This window comes from Balaenoptera physalus (genome assembly GCF_965194825.1).
Source record: "Balaenoptera physalus genome assembly, chromosome: 16".
NCBI lineage: Eukaryota > Metazoa > Chordata > Mammalia > Artiodactyla > Balaenopteridae > Balaenoptera > Balaenoptera physalus.
The window spans coordinates 77,839,097-77,851,490 of record NC_138898.1 but is presented as its reverse complement, the minus strand read 5'-3'; the positions used below and the strand labels follow the sequence as shown (position 1 = coordinate 77,851,490).

The window sequence follows — 12,394 nt, the reverse complement described above, 5'->3', positions numbered from 1 at the left end:
CAACTTGGATGAATTGCAAAAAACATTATTATGCTGGGCAGAAGAAGCCTGACACAAAAGAGTTCATACTGTTACAAACCCATTTACATGAAGTTCAAGAACAGGCCAAACGTATTTATAATGGTAGAAGTCAAAACAGTTTTGTCAGAATAACAGCTTCTGACTGGAAAGGAGTATGAGAGAACTTTCTGGAGTGATGGAAATGTTCTATATCTTCATCTGGATATGGTACATGCATATGTAAAATATTCTTCAAGCTGTACATTTAAGATTTTTGCAACTTATTGGATATGACATATACCTCAAATTACACACAAAACTCCATTACATATAAACCAGAATGGTTACTTTAACAGATTGACAATTTCAAGGCTTGGCAAAGAGGTGGAATAACAGGAATTCTCATACACTGCTGGTAGGAATCTAAACTAGTGCAACCACTTTGAAAAATAGTCTGGCATTATCAACTAAAACTAAAGAATCACAAAAGTGTTCACAGCAGCATTATTCATAATTCCTGCAAAGTAAAAACAATTTAAATACCCATCCAAAAAAAGAGCAAAAAAATCAACCGTGATATATCTGTATAAAAGAACATTCCGCAATGACAAACTACAGTTCCATCACACACAGATGAATCTCACAAAATAATGTTGAATGAAAGCAGCCAGAGTAAAGAATACAAAATGAATGGTTCACTTATATAAGGTTGAAAAAGCAGGCAAAACTAAACTACCAAGTTTGGGTGCAACCTTAGGTGGAAAAGTAAGAAAGTGATTATCATAAAAGTCAGGGCAGAGATTATTCTAGTGAAGGAGTAGAAGTATAGTTCATAAGAAGAGAGTTTAAGGAGGGCTTTCTGCAGCGCTGAAAATTGTCTGTTTAATGACCTGAATGTTGGTTACAAGGCTTACGCTTTATAACCACCACATCAAAAAAAGATGCACAGGGGCTTCCCTGGTGGCGCAGTGGTTGAGAGTCTGCCTGCCAATGCAGGGGACACAGGTTCGAGCCCTGATCTGGGAGGATCCCACATGCCGCGGAGCAACTGGGCCCGTGAGCCACAACGACTGAGCCTGCGCGTCTGGAGCCTGTGCTCCGCAACAAGAGAGGCCGCGATAGTGAGAGGCCCGCGCACCGCGATGAAGAGTGGCCCCCGCTCGCCGCAACTAGAGGAAACCCTCGCATAGAAACGAAGACCCAACATAGCCATAAATAAATAAATAAATAAATTAAAAAAAAAAAAGATGCACAGATCAATGATTTTTCTGTATGTAACAGAACAAAACCAAAAAGGTTACAAACCAGAAAAAAGGTTTAAAAAAGTCAACTGGACCTGGTGACTGATTGGGTTGGGGTGGGGGTTAGTAAAGGCAACCAAGGAAAACACCCGGGTTGCTGACTTGCAGAACTGTTTGGGTGGGATGCCTTTCACTGAGATAGGAAACAGCATTTCAGGGGAAGAATATGAATTAAACTTTGGACATGGTGAATTTAATAGTACCTTTGAGACATCCAAGCAGAGATGTCCAACAGGCAATTAGATATGCAGATCTTGAGCTCAAAGGAGAGGCCCAGGCTAGAAATATAAATTTTGGATTCATCTATAAGTGAAATCATGGACAGGTATGTGATTGTTTAGGGAAAGAAGACGGATGAGAGGGTGTACGGCTGATCCCTGGTATGTCAACATTTAATGGGCAGGTACAGGATGATAAACCGGTAAAGAAAACCGAGAAGGAAGCAAGCGGTGGGAGGACAATCAAGAACATGTCATGAACCATTAAGCAAGGGAAGAGAACATCTCATGAGTAATTAGTCATTCACTGCAGGTTGATGCATAGTTAAGAAAACATACGGGTTATGTGCAATACTCAGCAAGCCAGTTTTTACTCCACCTCTCTCTGGCTGATTTGAGAGAAGCAACATCCAGAGAGAAAACCAATGCTTCTGAGAATGGTTGCAAGTTTTTGTGTTATCTTTAGAAGCGAGGAATTAAGGCCCCTCTCACTCTTCTCCCTGACTCTCAGGAAGGAAGAAGACAGATTTGGGAGCACTGATAGGTCTCTGTGCTACTGGGTAGAATCACCATGAAAAGGTCAGTACACACGTGTGGGCTCAGTTTTCTGCTTCTTCCATGTGACTGAAGTGGTATGAGACGCCTTCAAGAGAGGACTTCCTCTATTCCAAGCGACAGCCAGGGCCAAACCTACTACTTGGGCAGAAAAGGCCAGAGGCAGGTGGCCAAGACCAGATAAGCAGTCAGCCAGGGCAAATGGGCTCTCTCTGGTTACAAGGCCCTGAGCACTGATAGGAATGAGTTAGGGCAGCTTTGCCCACATCACAAGGGAAAGATCTAGCCATGTTTGAAAACTGGGGAGATGGAGGGTGTCCATCCCATGGCCTGTTTCAGTTTGAAACAAATGAAGCTTAACTAAATTGAGAAAAACAGCATCTCCACATGAAGCAGCTGGGTTCATTCCAGTCTTCTGTCTTAGAGTTTGATGCCCAAGTCCTACTCAAGAATAAGATGCAAAGTATTTTGGTTTTTCATTGCCGGTACAAACATAAATCTCTCCCTTAGGGACCCTATAGACTTGAAAATAATGGCTGTGGACTGGAGAGAATTCTAGTATTCCTGGATCCCACCGGAATACCATCATAAAACTTCTCAATTTCTAGCACCACATAAATCACATACAAAACAAAACCAAACCACAATGGGCATTTGGTTAAAATGGCATCAGATTAGCAACTCCAGAATAAGTAGAAAGTCACAATATGTTTGTTCCTTGATATAAAGATTTTAGTGAAGGTTGTCTCCTTCCCAAATCATCTATAAATTCAGTACAATTCTAATCAAAATCTCAATGGGATTTTTTTTTTAGAGCTCATCAAAATAAATTCTAAAATTCACCTGAAACAATACATGCATGAGAATAACCAAGAAAAATTTGAAAATGAGCATATTTGCTCTATCAGGTATCAAACTGTATTATATAAAGCCACAGGGGAAAGGGGGACTGTGGTAATGGAATTCTGCAGAAACATACACAAACAAATCACTGGAACTGAACTGAGAGTCCAGAAAGAGGCCTTATATATATAAAGAAATTCTTGCACCATTTCAAATGTGGACAAGTCAGTAAGTGGAATTAGGCAAAAGCCTATCAATTTAAAAAAAAGTACATTAGATCCCTACTTCACATCCGACAAAAAAGTAAATTCCACACAAACTAAAAGAGTTAAATATGAAAAAACAAATTTCAAACATAACATACGAGAGTTTAAAAAAAACTCTTGGGGGGACTTCCCTGGTGGTGCAGTGGTTAAGAATCCGCCTGCCAATGCAGGGGACACGGGATTCGAGCCCTGGTCCGGGAAGATCCCACATGCTGTGGAGCAACTAAGCCTGTGCGCCACAACTACTGAGCCTGTGCTCTAGAGCCCGCGAGCCACAACTACTGAAGCCCACGCGCCTAGAGCCGGTGCTCTGCAACAAGAGAAGCCACCACAGTGAGAAGCCTGCGCACCGCAACGAAGAGCAGCCCCCACTTGCCACAACTAGAGAAAAGCCCACGCGCAGCAAAGAAGACCCAACGCAGTCATAAATAAATAAATAAATTTATAAAAAAGAAAATCTTGGGATTTCCCTGGCGGTCCAGTGGTTGGGACTTCGCCTTCCAATGCAGGAGGGTTTGATCCCTGGTCGGGGAGCTTGGATCCTGCATGCCTTGCAGCCAAAAAACCAAAATATAAAACAGAAGAAATATTGTAACAAATTCAACAAAGACTTTAAAAATGGTCCACATAAAAAAAAAAATCTTAAAAAAAAGCAAAACACACTTGGGATGGTAGAGATTTTGATAAACAAGATTAAAGAAAAAACAAAAAAACTCAAAAGCTACAAAGAAGTCGAAGATGGGACCACATAAAAAGTTTAAACTTCTGTATGAATAAATATACCACAATGAAATTTAAAGACAACTAAGGGCTTCCCTGGTGGTGCTGTGGTTGAGAATCTGTCTGCTAATGCAGGGGACACGGGTTCGAGCCCTGGTCTGGGAAGATCCCACATGCCACGGAGCAACTAGGCCCGTGAGCCGCAACTACTGAGCCTGCGCGTCTGGAGCCTGTGCTCCAGAACAAGAGAGGCCACGAAAGTGAGAGGCCTGCGCACCGCGATGAGGAGTGGCTCCCGCTTGCCGCAGCTAGAGGAAGCCCTCGCACAGAAACGAAGACCCAACACAGCCAGAAAATAAATAAATAAATTAATTAATTAATAATAATTAAAAAAAAAAAGACAACTGAGAAACCAGGAGAAAATATCTGTAATACATATAACAAAGGATTAACTACTGTGATATCTAAAGAATTCCTGCTAACCAATAAGAAAAAGAGACAACACTGAAGGGAAAAAATGGGCAAAGGCATGAACAGGCAATATCCAAAAGGAATACGAATGCCCATTAAACATATGTCTGTACAAAAATTAGGTTACAGACTCATCTAACACCTGATAAGCTACATTCTAGATGATTAAGAAATTAATTTTTTCAAAACTAAGAGAAATTATAAATTCATCTGATATCAGAATGAGAAATGCCCTTCTAAACTTAAACCTATGAGAAAAAATTACAAAGAAAAGTAATTAAATTTTATATACTTAAAAAAAAACCATTGTATTGCAAAAATTAATGAAATAGAACTAAACTGGCAAAAACATTAACAAATATAATAAAATATTCATATCCTTTAAGTATATAAAGCATTTGTCTAAATCAATATAAAAATTCTAAGATCTGTACAGGCAAGACTGGAGAAGAAAGGCAAAGAGTTAATAAAATGTGAAAACCATTAAACCTTACTTATACCTTGGGGGGAAATGCAAGTCAAAACAATGAGATGACATTTTTCATACATGAAACTGATAAAGGTCTAAAAAATGAGAATGCCCAATACTGGCAGGGGTACAGGGCACTTGACATTCTCTTACATTACTGGTGGAATTTTTAATGACATAAGAAAATAGTTGTGACATGTTAGATGAGGAAAAAAGATATAAAATACATACAGTATGATCCCAACCGTATTTTAAAATAAGAGCTAAGTTTTATGAGCACTTACTTCTGTGCCTAGCACTGTGCTAAGACCACTTACAGGTATTGGTGCATTGGTGCACTTCATACAATAATCCTGAGTTAGACGCTATTATTATCCTCATTTTATGGAGGAGGAAACTGCAACAAGATCAAGTTATGGAACCAAGGTTTCAACCCGGTTACACTTGCTCTAGAATCTGTGATCGTAACTATTAGCACAATGCAGAGGAGGAAATAAATCAAACTCCTAAGACAAAGTGATGTTGAATATACTCCACTTAATTCCTATTTTGTCATGGATTTTCCATTATTTTACTTCTCAAACACAGCGATGGTTTTTAAAAGGTCAATAATCACACAACAGTGACAACAGCATCCTTGAAATGCCCCTAAGTTACAGGTGCTAACAACAAAAGAAACTTTATAGATCATAATCCAGGGGATTTAAAAATGTTGTTTAGCAAAAGAACTTTTTTGTAAATGAAAATTTAAATGGATCTATGATATGAGAAACAGATTAAAGCAGTATTGCATTGTATTAGTGTATTTGAAAAGCTCAAATTTATAACATTTACAATGAAGCTCTTCTGGTGAATACAAACTTCAGATTATGAATGATTAGGGCAGTTGAATTTGTTTTGTTTGATTGCCCAGTATCAAGAAAAACCTGATTCACAGAGAGTAGCAGTTGCAAATAACAGTTTTTGTGATTCTTTAAAAAACAGCACATAAATGCTATCTGAGGATTTTATTACACCTGTCTGGAAGTCCAAGCAGAACATTTCTAAGTTAAATCTCTAATAATATTAGGAATGAGAATACTTGGTAACCACAAATATTTTGGTAAAAAATAAAAATCTTAAAATATATACTAATCATGACATCAAGACATTATACATAAGGCAGTCACATGTTATTGCACAATGCAATGAGAGCTGTCTACAGGAGCAAACTTGCTCATGTAATTTTACATAAGCAAATAAGGACTGGTCTGAATTTTTAAAAGACCAGTATAAAGCTACAATCTTTCCAATCAATAAAAATTTTAAAAATTCAAGTATATGCACAAAGAAAGCAATAAACACTATTATAAGTATTGTTATCTGGCTGTTGGCATTATGGATAATTTCATTTTTTCTTTTTGCTTATTTCCCCTCTAACACTCTAAATACACTCTTTTTTTTTTTTTTACTCTTTTACTTTTATTTTAAAAATAGTTATAAATCACAGGAATTTGCAAAAAAATGTACAGGAAGGTCCTGAGGACCCTTCACCTAACTTCCTTCAATGGTAATATCCTACATAACTCTAGTGTAAGATCATAACCAGGAAACTGACCTTGGTACAGAGTTTACGCATATTTCACCACTTCTACATTCGTGTGTGTGTGTGTGTGTGTGTTCTCTGCAATTTTATCACATTTGACATTTGTAGCTTCGAGTAACCACATTTGAGATACAAAACTGTTCCCTCCCCACAAAGCTCTCTCATGCTGCCTCCTTAACCACCCTTTCCCCCATTCCTAACTCCCAGCAACAACTAAGGTATTCTCCATCTCTATAATTTTGTTATTTCAATAATGTTATATAATGCAATCATATAGACTGTAACCTTTTAAGACTGACTATTTTTTTTACCTAGATAACCCAGCAGTACAAATCAGCGGTCTCTAATGTAAAATTTAGCATGAGATACATCTGAGTGTATATAAATGTTTATAATGTTTTAAAGTTTACAGTGTTAAAAATGTGACTCAAATGCTTATGAAATCCCTGTTGTATCACCACAGAACTAGGATTCTGGGGAATTAATTTTTAAAATTGATAATCTGATACAAGTCTAGTGCAATCTAGTACAAACACAGTACAGAAGAGAAGCCCAAGGCACAGTGCTTGTTAAGTTTTATCTATGTTTACAAGAACACGTGGCTTACAAGAATGCCTGGTTTTGCATTTTTCTGGCCAAGCTCTAGATTCCAGTCCTTCCCTAACCCAGGTAAATCTATATTACATTCAAATATGACCATTTGCTATTCCCCTCAAAATGGTCACCGTTTTCTGCCTTTCCTCATGTTGTTTCCTAGAATCCTTCCAAATCATCAAGGGATGAATCCCTCTTAAATTCCTGGTTCTGGTGATTTAACCCCACCACACCCCAGGCCCAATTCTTCTGTCTCTATATGCAGTAGGTCCTTATGACTCAACACCTCTCTCAGGAAGGACTACCCCACCCCAGTACAAATTCATACTAACATTTTCCCCTCCCCTCTACACCTCCAGGTACCTAGATCCACTTTATCTTTCTTCCCTTGGCTATTCTGTTAGGTCTTCCTGATAGCTCACCCCACTGTATACCTGTTCACTCACTAGGTGTGACAAATGCCTTATCTTCACAAGTTTAGACTTAGAAGGCAAACACTCCAAGGATTTACTTCTTGAATACCGTGCCTTCAGAGTAATGTCCTTGCTTTTCCAAAAAGATTGCTCCCAATAAGTAAAAGCTAAAACACAAACATACAGATGCAAAAAAAAAGCATAGATGTTTGCATATTTTTAAAAATTTGGCTGATATGGGTATCACTATATCAAAATCAGATCAAATGGAATTTAAAGTAGTGGTAAAGAGCCAGACTGCCTGGGTTAAAATGTGGCCTCTGCCACTGTACTATCTAAATCAAGTTTCATTTACATTCTGTGTGCCTCAATTTTCTCATCTGTAAAATGGTGATAAAAGTGCCTCACAGGACAGCTGTGAGAATTAAATAAACTGCATTTAGAACACTGCCTAGTACACAGTAAACACTATCCAAGTATTAACAATTATCTCTAATGCATGGCAATCCAGGTTCACCTCTTTGTGATATCCCTCTATTCCCCTTACATTCTTTGAAGTCCATACTGCTTCTGAAATTTCCATACCAAGAAACAATGGTCACATGAGAACCTGTATTTTATTGATTAAATTCATCTTGGTCAAAACTAACCAGTAGAACAAATTGTTTTTTACATAATGGTAGCAGTTATTAACATTCACCAAATATGAACGTAAGCACTTAAAAGTATGGTGGTGATGGAAAGAATGCTAGCAAAGAGTAAAGTACAGATCAGAACACAGAATATGGTAGTTTTATGTGTAAAAAATGGGGAGACTAATATGGTCATATTTATGCTTATATATGCATAAAATGGCTCTGTAAAGTTTCATGTCTGCTTAAGGAAAGGGAGAACTACAAGTCTGGGGGCAGGGTTATGAAGGGGGCGGTTCACTATATATGCTTTAGTATCTTTCAAACTTGAAGCAGTGAATATATTACCTATATAAGAATTTAATTTTAAAAATGGAGGCGGGTGGGGGGGTGGTCCCTCTAAACAAGTACTCTGGAAGCCAGGCTTCTAGTCCCAATCTGCCACTAACTGTGTTACCTTGCACAAGTCATTTAACCTCTGAGTCTAGCTGAACTAAGCAAGGGGCAGCACAGATTCCTAGGTTCTATTCTAATTCTAAAAATGTATCTCAAAGAGGGGGGTAGTAAACAGATGGTACTATTTTTAAGACATGAGAGGGGTACTAGTCCAACATTTTGCGAAATAAGGCAACTTTTTGAGGACATGAATTGTCAAGCCTCTTCATTTCAAAATCATTTTTTTCTTACATAAAAGCTCTTCTTAGAAGGGGTCTAATGCAACGTATAGGAAATACCTATAAAGAATATTCTACACATTATTTTGTGTCTCTTGCCACACTTTGGGAGTTGTTTTAAATGGATTTTAAGTCTTTATACTATGCCATGGAGTGAGCAATAAAGTACTCTAAAACAATTTACATTTAAAATACATAAATGACTACACCTAAGACAAGTAACTTGTACTACTTAAAGGCGTTTATGATCAGACACTGCAAAAAAATAATCATACCACCTCCAGTCAATAACAGCCATAACTAATGGAGTACATATTTTATTTCAAGTATCATCCATTTATTTATTCCATGTATCCTCTTTAATCCTACCCATTCATCTGGCAAAGTCGGTTTTAATATCCCCATTTAACCGAGAAGCAACTGTAGCTCCATGAAGATGAGTGACTAGCTCGAGGCCAGCTAACAAGTGGACGAGCTAGGAGTCCACCCAGAACCTTTGGATCTGAACTTAGTGCACTGGACAGGGATTAGCAGGCAGGCTGGTGCAGACTTGCAACAAAGTTTTTAGTAATTTAAATAAAAATGAGGAAAAATAAGAAGTAAACTTTTTAATAAAGCTAAGTGATTCAATTTAAAGATCCTTCATACTGAGATTCAGTTCTTTCTAATTATTTGAGTTAAAATATCCTTATTTACAATGAAATGACAGTGACAGTAGACAGTGGTATGGCTTACTGTTGCTGTTTTTATTGACTATAGCCAACACGACAAACTGGCACCTCTACTGCAGCCTCCCAATTTGGGGGGGAAATACTTCTTTTGAAATCCAAAAATCTGGGAACTACTTCCTTAGACAATGATGCCTCCCAAAATAATAGAGGACTTACACACACACACACACACACACACACACACACACACACAGCCCTCAAGATTCTCGTATTAATCTCTACTTTATTTGGATTAGAACTCTTAAGGATTAAGAAATGAGAATAAAGTGAGTTTCAGCAATCCAAAATCACATGAGTTAATGTTGGATTCTGGCAGAGAACTTTCCTCAGGATTTCATTGGTTAATTTTTCTCATCCTTTATCTTTAATTCTACTCAAACCTGGGCTCAAACTTTCTGTTCCTAAAATAGTCACACTTATGGACTTCCCTGGCGGTCCAGTGGTTAAGACTCCACGCTTCCAATGCAGGGGGCGCGGGTTCGATCCCTGGTCAGGAAACTAAGATCTCACATGCCCCTGTGGCATGGCCAAAAATAATAAAATAATAATAATAATAATAAATTTTTTAATAAATAAAATAGTCACATTTTTTACTACTACTGCTAACTAGCAATCAATACTTAAGTCAAATAAAAAGAACTACTACTTGAGGTCTCCAATAATCTGCTTTTATTTAAAGCCTTTTTCACTTTGACAAAATGAAAACTTTTAATTATGTTTAGTCTACCTACTTCCAAAAGAAAACTGATCTATAAATCAGACTCAAGCCACTTTAATTTCCAAATTTGTGTCTCCATCATATATATATAATATATATAGTTTATATATATATATAGTGTATATATGTATTGATATATATGGTTTTGCAAGCAGTTTATAAACAGGTTGGTCAAACTGTCTAAATTTCTTGAATTTTATTGCGTACACAGCAAATAAGCTATTTATTCCTCTTATTAGCATGTCTTATTTCTTACCTATCTTCCTTTAGTGAGCATCAAATTTAAAATATTCTATGTACACAGCTACACAATTAAACACTAGTGTCAGTCACAACATATTAAGTTCACATTTAAAACTATAAAGAGATCCAGATATTTTTAGTCTTACACATATACTTTATATATAATCTCACTTGATGTTATTTATATTATCTTATGGTGCTTTATTAAACAGAAATCAGAGCACAAAAACCTGGACCTTGCAGGATACATAACTGAAAATATTTATAATCTATACTTATTACATGGTTCAAAAACACTCTTTTTTAAAGGAAAGCCAATTTTAAGAACTTAAACATACAGTCTGGATAACATAAAGCACTCTTTCCAAGTCCAAATGTTAAAAGGTCTAGTTAAATTTATGATAGAATACAGTGTTTCCAAAAGCTAGAAGTGGCAATAATTCTGCTTAAATTCCATATTAATCTAATATCAAAAGTTATTTTTATTCCTTTTTTCAAATACCTATATACTGCTGCTTAGTCTTTTCATTATATATTTAGTTAGCTAACTTTGGGTGCAAGGTACTTTAAGTATAAAAGTCCTTTCCAATGGATAGTGAAAATAATATAAAAATGTTTGTATAAAATACACTCAGTGGTTCTCAAAGGATATCTGAGAGTCTGTTAGGTCTATTAACTTGGTTCAAAATACCCAACAACAAATGTGAGGTTTTGTCACATTGACATATTTTCACTGTTAACTGGTATCTACATTTTAAACACATTATGTCTAATGTAGCAATAATGATGACTATTTTCCCACTAAAAAGCTACAGGATTTTGGTTTAAGGGCAAATGAGAAAGAGTACGTGGCTCACCAAGAAGGCGGTCTAAGTGGAAAAGATCAGCAGCCTGAAATTTGCAAATAGTAACAAGACAAACTCCAGTGCTAGGTCGTTCATGTAATCACCAATATGTAGGTCAAAATAAACTAGTGAGCTATACATTACTGTCTACCTAGTAATTTACAGATCAATATGAGAGGAAGAAACTGCTCCAATGTGACTACTGTTAACAAACTCAAAATATTAGGCATAGTATGCCTCTATTAAAATTATAACCTATCAATTGTGAAATAATTGAAATAATTTCTTTCACTGTTGCTACTTTTAAAAAATGAACCCTCCTCAATTAAAAAAAAAAAAAGAGCAGCCACTTTTAAGATGTAAATTCCTCTTTTTTTCAAAGTAACGTGCCCAGAAAAATCTAATGCAGAAAATAAAGTGTAACAGATAAATCAACTACAACATTTTAAAAAACCTAAAAGTATCAGTAAAACAAACCAATCCCTCCAGTTCGGCAATGAGTGTATTTTTAAGCTTCGGTGGGTATTCCATAATAATAACCAACAACATTGAAAAGGCACCCTAATGCCCCAAACATCATCATTACACATGACATACTCGTATTTTACTCAAATTATGCTTAGACCAGATCCAAACTCAGGCCATTCCCCCCTCGCGGGCACACTGAAATATACGAGGGGGAATCCAAGAAATCAGATATGTTAAGTGCAGGTATCTCCTTCCAGAGTAGGGTCAAATTCTTGTTTGCCCGCAAATGTCAGTCTCTCAAGAAGTCTGCAAATTCTCATTAGCGCTACAGAGTACAAAGAGGCCTGACCACGGAAACACCTGTCCTAGCACCGGGAAGACAGTGGGAAATGCAAACCCCGAGCCCACGCCGGCCGTACAGCCTTGGGCAGCAGCAGCGACCCCAGACGAGGGGTGGACAGTGACCTCATGGCTCCCTCGGGCAGGCTCCCACACCCCCGACTCGCCTCCCCGGGCGAGAACCACGAAATCTGTCAAGCCGGCCGGGACCCACCCTCCGCGAACCCCGCTCGCTCCCTCCCAGCCCGGCCCCAGCCTGCCCAACTGCCCCCGGTCCGCTCCGGCCTCGCGGCTGCACTCTGCCACCTC

The 12,394-nt window shown here is 37.6% G+C and overlaps 1 protein-coding gene across 4 annotated transcripts in view; it reads right to left on the bottom strand.

Annotated features, from left to right (window-relative positions):
* Positions 1–12,394, bottom strand: part of VKORC1L1 (vitamin K epoxide reductase complex subunit 1 like 1) — a 59,895-nt gene that overhangs the window by 46,797 nt on the left and 704 nt on the right. The gene's annotated exons all lie outside the window — the stretch shown is intronic.